Here is an 8,403-nt window from a genome sequence, read left to right on the forward strand (position 1 = left end):
TCAGTTTCTCTTAAGATCGACAGAACCGAATGCATTGCTGCTATAAAGTGTCTTCATTTACGAAAGTTTACGCAAATTCATCATGACAAGACATTTTAAGTTACCTTCTTTGGCGTAAACTTTGTATTCTTTGACAAACATGTTGTTTACTTGATAAGCCATTTCTTCACTCATTGCATAACAATACATTATCAACTTTCAGAATTTGTGAATAAGAAACCAACAACATGGAAATTACGTATAAAACTCCATACTAAGGACTTCCTAGACAAACGATCAGAGATTTAGTCGGTGAATTGTATCTATAGAAACACATATCTTTCTATGCACTGCACATCTTTGAGTAACTTCTACCCACTATATATGATTCTCAAGAGACAATGACAACCTCTACGCTTGAAGATGAAAAGAACTTACAATATAGCCACGTCTGACTAATCAACGTGATTCATGAGATTAATACAACTTTTTGCCAAGAAAACTAGCCAATTTTTGAAAGGAAAACAAAATGGAGAATTTGTCAAATCATCATTTTAATAAGCTAATTTATGGCTTTATATTACAAACAAAATCACCAGAAGCAACGCAGAGAAAAAATAGTTCTTTTGAAATAAACTGTCTATAAAAGATAATACTGATCATTAATGACTAACAATATGTTAACAGTCGAAGAACCTTTAAAAAAATTCTGACAGGTCGAATATGTATCTATCAGTTCTATTAAGTAATGGCAAACAAACACACACTAGGAGAGTCACAAAATTAAAGGTCAGTTCTTTTAAAAGAACTATTAATTAAGTTCATTAATGACAAACACAAATACATGTACATTATGAGTCAATAATGTTTTCAGTAAAAGATACTTTCTGAAAAGAAATAAATAATAGCTAGGTGTGAATAATTTAAAATGTACAATAAGAAAGGCTTTTATCAGCTCCATATTACACAGACTAACTGGAAACAGCTGGCTTGACGAAAGCTTTGGAATCTAGGCCAGGCACTCACATTACCCGGGAATAATCTACTCCAGTCAGATGCACGTTTACTTGATCTTCTAACCTGAGAACACAAGGCAGATGGTGCACCTGAACAGTAGACAGCCTGTACATCATACCGCGGCTCACAGACAGTCAGTGTTTCCGCGTTGTGGGTATGCTGAAGGCAGGAATGCTCCAAATGAAGTGGTCAGACATATTGGTGTCCATCGAAACACGATCTCATCTCTGCACAGATGTTTTCAACATGGAACATGGGAACACAAGGCACTTTCTCGGACCGATATTCCCCTGATTCAGCTGAAACATTCCGAGGCAGATCTTTCAGTGTGACATCAGCTATCAAATGAAATCAGCTCCCTGACTCTTTCAAGCACTCTGACATTCTTTCATCATTCAAAGCCTACCTATCCGTTCAGAGGTATCTCCGACGTAACAGCTATCTCTTTGCAGATAGAACTATTACTCACGAATTAAATAGGAATATTAGCAGAACATAAGTCCAGATTCAGAGACAGGTAAACAGTCTGTATTTTGTCAAGTCACCATGAGCAGCAACGCAGGCTTCATTGCGGCGGGACATGCTACTGATCAAAGAAGTTCGAGGGTCGTGGTCCATGCCGTCCCAATTTCGGACCACCTCTTCTTTCATTTCAGCAATATTTGTCAGATTTTCCCTTTTGATACTTTCCTACACAAGTCCCCAAATTATATATATATTTTATATTGGATTAAGGTCAGGACTATAGCTTGACTAACCTAATAATGTCTTATTTGGGGTCCACATCCAGGCCTGTGAATAGAACACGTGAGCAGATGGACGTAAATGTCCCTGGAGAAAATACACCAATCCATTTTGCAATACTTTTCAAAACATGATAAACAGTGGACAAAGGGATGCCGTTTCTATTTGAAATCACTTGAGCAGATCGAATGGTCTTGTTATGATACAATTTCAATTTCCTCTTCTCTAAATCATCCATATTGAGGATCACTAAACTTGTTGTCTGCTAGCAGGTAAAAAAAAACGTGTGTGTGGGGGGGTGGGGGTGGGGGGTGGGGTAACCTTTCAGTAACTATTGATAAAGAATTAACGGAGTTGTTTATCTTGAATGAAACCACATACTTGATGGATGGTCACGGTTATTCATACTAGAAATCCAATGAAACACATTCATAAGATTCTCAATAATTTCTGGTCATACTATACAAACAAAAGATCTGGCAAGTTTGATAACCATATGTAAACTTAAACGTACTGAGGTCATTTATACGCTAAGGCAAATGAAACTTTTATTGAGCCTAATGGGTACTGTACACCACATGTTAGAACATGCAGTGAGTCAGCTGGTTCAGTTGAGTGAAATGAAACATTGTCAGAAACAAAAAAATATATAAAAAATATAAAAAAATAAAACACGAAAACAGAAAACAAAATGGGTGGTGAAGCACATCAGTAACATGTTTGGCTCAAACCCCAAAACACAAGGGGCTAGTGCATGTCCAAAACAGACTTCTCATTAGTGAGATGAAATATGCAGCGCATTGGGTTCGAGTGATTCTGGCACAGTCAGGCTGGTAAGACATGAGGCAGAGAGTGAATGGGACTTTTCCCAGGAAACGCTTCCTAGTTGAACCTATGCCACCAAGACTTGTAAACTCCCAAACACTGCTGCCTTCTACATTACCCAGAGTGTCAGAAGGGCTGTACTCCCGGTGGAAAACTCGGGCACTCTCCTGATCTGCGGCAAGAGTTCTGGAGGTACCAAACCAATGGCACTGCATATGAGCCTATTCTGTAGAAGTTTTTAAAAAAAACAAAAAAAACAAAAAAAAAAAAACAAACAAAAAAACCAACAAAAAACAACGAACGTGCGCTAGATCTAACATCATTTGTTTTGTAAAATGTGTTTAAATTTGTCAATTGCACTTCATAGCAAGACAAAGTATGGCTCATAAACGTCTTCATGGCGCACGTTCATGATGTTCGTAATCATGGGCACGACTTCGATGTTCAGATGTAAACAATCTCCAGGGGCATGACTTGTGACACTCTTCTGCAGTGACCATCTTTTCCTAAAAACATAAGCTATTGCCCCGACAACACCTCATACCTAAACGCATTCAACACGGGTGGTCAAAGATGGATAAGTATAAAAATGTAATAATAGGAACTAAAAACAAAACTCACCGAGACGGGTGCTTCCTCCAACGACGCCATGTTTTGCTGCGTGAGTTTCCGCTCGCGACCGAAAAATCTCCGAAGATGGCCGAGCGTGTTTCCAGTATTACCGACATTGCTTCCGATAGGGCCGATGTGTTTCTGTTATTACCGCTAAATTACCGATATCGCTGCAATTGTTTCGCGAGTGGACTGCGTTTGTTTACATTTGAGATGCAATTCCTTCAAATTTGCTGTAATTCCTTCAATTACTTAGGGGGGCCTGATTACTAACGCATTGCATGAGCGTGACGCACCTGGTTGGGTATATTATAGCAGGGATAATCTACAACAGGGATAGGTCACTCGCTTGCTTTCTTTACCATTTGTACTAATTAACGTGTGCCTCGTCAGGCTCCAACGCACACAGTGACTTGGCTCGTTCCCAGCGCAACTTCAGCTGTGTTTAAAGGGGCACTGATGCGGAACGAATAATGTTTCTCGCCGACGGTCTAATTACGAAACCACACTGCAAATTGGTCAGCGCCCGCTCCCTCGATCGTGACGGACAAAGGGACTGAGCTCCGGTCCATATTAGCAGAATTTCTTCACCTAAACAATCAGGAGGCCGGATGCCCACCATATGCCATTATCTAAAAATAACAAAGTAACAAAATATCCCAGCAGGGTAGGTTTTTTTTCGGATGCTTGGATAGTATAGTGATTGATCCAATTTGATCCTATTTCTGTGTTTTTTACCTCGATACTAGTACAGTAGAAGCTGTCTTACTCGGACTCAAAGTAACTCGATTTTCTATGCAATTCGGACAGCATTGTTGGTCCCCGCAGAAGTTAACTAAGTTATCATTACATATAGACTAACTAATTCGGACTTCATGTCACTCGGATTTCGGACTGAAATCTCCACCAATCAAGGTAATTTACTATGAAAACATCGCTAATTAACTCGGAATAGCGGGACTGCCTGAGGTGGAAGTGCTTTGTCGATTACCGACTTCAAATGGATTATCAGGTGTGATGATAACCAATTAACAAAAGGAATTAAAGGGGCACTGATGGGGAGCGAATAATGTTTCTCGCCAACGGTCTAATTACGGAACCAAACTGCAAATTGGTCAGCGTCCGCTCCTTCGACCGTGACGGACAAAGGAACTGGGCTCCTGTCCATATTAGCAGAATTTCTTCACCCAAAAGAGTCAGGAGGCCGGATGCCCATCATATACCATTATTAAAAAATATCCATGGTATTCCTTGTCTGATCGTAACAAAATATCCCAGCAGTGTAGTTTTTTTTCGGATGCTTAGATGGTATAGTGACTGATCCAATTTGATCCTATTTCTCTGTTTTTAACCTCGATATTCAATCATGTTACATGAAAACATGATGTCTACAGGCACGTAGCAAGCCATTTGTTTCACTCCGGAAGATTGCAAAGCTTCATATTTAGGTAATTTTGAGTGTTGGTTCAGCTGTGATAGCAAATATCATACGTAAATTTTGGTAGCTATGGTAGCTACAATGGTTAATTAATTATGATAATAAAAACACACAGTTGATTTATTTGAATTCGTAAACAATAAACGACGACTTTGCCTTTGGTAGAGAAATCTGAAAATTTTCTTACGTAAAAAAAACTCCCTTATTTCACCTATTTACCAAAGTACACAGCAAATGCCTCTATGTATAACTTATGTAACGAAATTCCGTTGGTATCCTCAAAACAGTTTCGGCCCATAAGTGTTTTCAGGCTGCATGGGACACAGAGATTACATCTTCCTTGCTGTAACTCGCGTTTGATGGTGTAAACCTACACGTGTTATTTGTCATCATTCTCTGGATGTTTAATTAATGAATTTATAACAGGTATAATTAGTAGTAACACCATTCAGGTTACACAACAAAGGTTCCCATTTGGCATTTCTCCTGTCTGGAGTAAATACTCAATATTATAAATTAAGGTCTGTAATGGCAAATGTATTGTATGTTATGTAATATGTGCATGTAAGTGATGCAAGAGGGTTTATCAGCGGAGTTACAAAAACAAACATCGATCAAAGGATTAACCGATAACACACTGATTGATTAATTACTTTTGTCAAAAGGTAGTGTGTGTAGATGACTACACCCTGTCGTAAAGTGCGATTGTAAAAACAACATCCTCCCTTCAAAGAATTAACCACCCTTGCGTTGATTGATTGATTGCTCATTATTGGTTAACTAAATTACTTAGAATAGCGGACATCATAGAATTAGTTGCCAGGTGTGCTATCTTGGGTGACCAGTGAGAGGTGTATCAGGTTTTCACCAACGAAAGACGTGAAACGATGTGTTACTTTTTCGCAAATTAGACAGTTGTGTAAGACACGCGACACAGAGCAGGATTATTTACCAGCTGCAGATGAATGGAATACGATTTCTTTTATGTGGATATTGATGGATACATTCCTGAACAAGGTAGTAGCCTGACATTGTTGCTATAAAATTAGTCTGTTTTACATTCATTATTTGCATTTTGTTTTAATTTATTTGTTGTAGCATTCAGCAGAATCGATATGACAGAAAACACACACTAGCTTGCGTATGTGTGTGAAAAAGGATCCACATTGGCATTCTATACAATGTATAAATGTTGCTGTTATGTTAGAAATTTACTATGAGTATAAGCAGATCGTGTGTTCTTTTATTAATTTTCAGAATCATACAAATATGACAATAAACTAATTAGGGTTATGAGACAAAATATAGAGACGTACATTGGCTTCGGTATTTTCCCGTCCTAATAGTTTTTTACCATTTCTACCACTGACAGATGATTAATCTTCAAAGTGTTTCATTTGTTTTCATAATACATTTGTAATGAAGTAAAAATGACTTCACCTCAGTTGATCTGTCTATAATTATACTATCAGTTGCACATACGGACTGCGCAGCAGAGGTCACGAACCAGTCACGAATTTTGGGATATCATCCGGGTACTCACTGGAGAAAAACAATAACAAAAGTTTAAACTAGTCCACGGAAATTGCTCCGCATCAGTGCCCCTTTAACAAAGAAGTTCAGCAAGCTGACACGACTCACTCAGTGTCATTTTGATAGTATGCGATTTTGTTATAAAAAGACGATACTCCAGTAATTTCTCACCAGTGACAAAATGCCTGAACCAGTGATACATTGTATTTGTTGATTTCTGTGGAGAAGATTGAATCACATGCGCTTCAATACAAGGGCGTTACCCCGCGAAGTAGCGAGTAACACGAAAACATGGTACGTCACTTATAGCGCTCGTGCTTACGGACAAGACACGAAAAGTAGGTTGCATTTGAAGCCACCGGACGACAGAACATTCTAACAATAAATTATTTATAAAAGATTACGTGATATTTACTAACGGAATTACAGTTTTGATAATCTACGGATACGCAAAATTGTCCAAGATCATCTTTTGCGCTATTACCCCGAAAACTTGTTACACCATGGTAAAAGTAACTGCATGCGTAACTCCTGTTCAAGGGAGCTAACTCGTGACTCTCACCAGTCCAATTTGGACACAAAAGCCGGTCCCAGTTGAGTCCGAATTAGACAGCTTCACTGATATGTGAAGATACATGACGTCGGCAGGCACATAGCAAGCCATTTGTTTCAGTCCGAAAGATTGCAAAGCTTTATATTTAGATAGTTCTGAGTGTTGGCCCAGGTGTTATAGCAACTATCATACGTAAATTTTGGTACCTATGGTAGCTACCCTTCTTTATTATCTATGGTAATAAAAACACACACAGTTGAGTTATTTGAATTCGTAAACTAAAAACAATAACTTTGCCATTGGTAGAGAAATCTGAAAAAAAAGCTGATTACACCTATGTACCCAAGTACACAGCAAATGCCTGTACGTATTTCTTATGTAACGAAGTTCCGTTGGTATCCTTAAAACAGTTTCGGCCCATTAGTGTTTTCAAGTTCCCATTTGGCATTTCTCCTGTCTGGAGTAAATACTCAACGTTATAAATTAAGGTCTGTAGTGGCAAATCTATTGAACGTTATGTAATATGTGCATGTAAGTGATGCAAGAGGGTTTATCAGCGGAGTTACAAAAACAAACATCGATAAAAGGATTAACCGATACCACACTGATTGATTAATTGCTTTTATCTTCTATAGCGGATTTTGTCAAAAGGCAGTGTGTGTGGATGTACTAATCTATACTCACTACACACTGTCGTAAAGTGTGAATGTAAAAACATCCTCCCTTCAAAGAATTAACCACCATTGCGTTGATTGATTGCTCATTATTGGTTGACAAAATTACTTAGAATGGCGGGTAGCATACAATTAGATGCCAGGTGTGCTATCTTGGGTGAGCAATGAGAGGTTTATCAGGTTTTCAAAAATGAGAAAGACGTGAAACAATTAATGTGTTACTTTTTCGCAAATTAGACTGTTGTAAGAAAAAAGACACAGAGCAGCATTATTTACCAGCTGCAGATGAATGGAATATCGTTCTTTTATGTGGATATTGATGGATACATTTCTGAACGAGGTAGTAGCCTGACATTGTTGCTATAAAATTAGTCTGTTTTACATTCATTTTTTGCATTTTGTTTTAATTTATTTGTTGTAGCATTCAGCAGAATCTATATGACAGAAAACACACACTAGATCGAGTATGCGTGTGAAATAGGATCCACATTGGCAGTCTATACAATGTTTAAATGTTACAGTCATGTTAGAAATGTACTATAAGTATAACCAGACCTTGCGTTCTTTTACTAATTTTCAAAATCATACAAATATGACAATAAACTAATTAGGGTTATGAGACAAAATATAGAGATGTACATTGGCTTCTTTATTTTCCCGTCCTAATAGTTTTTTTACTTTATACCACTGGCAGATGACTACCCTTCAAAGAGTTTCATTTGTTTTCATAATACATTTGTAACGAAGTAAAACTGTCTTCACCTTAGTTGATCTGTCTATAATTAAGCTCTCAATTGTGCATACGGACTGCGCAGCAGAGGTCACGAACCAGTCATGAATTCTGGGATATCATCCGGGTACACACGGGAGAATAAAACAATAACAAAAGTTTAAACTAGTCCACGGGATTTACTCCGCATCAGTGCCCCTTTAAAAGAACTTCAGCCAGTTTATTGTATCAATCGGAATTTAACAATGAATGAATTAATGAATTATAGTAAGAATTAAGAGCAAGAATTATGTGAATG

The sequence above is a fragment of the Haliotis asinina genome, chromosome 1 (assembly GCF_037392515.1).
Source record: "Haliotis asinina isolate JCU_RB_2024 chromosome 1, JCU_Hal_asi_v2, whole genome shotgun sequence".
NCBI lineage: Eukaryota > Metazoa > Mollusca > Gastropoda > Lepetellida > Haliotidae > Haliotis > Haliotis asinina.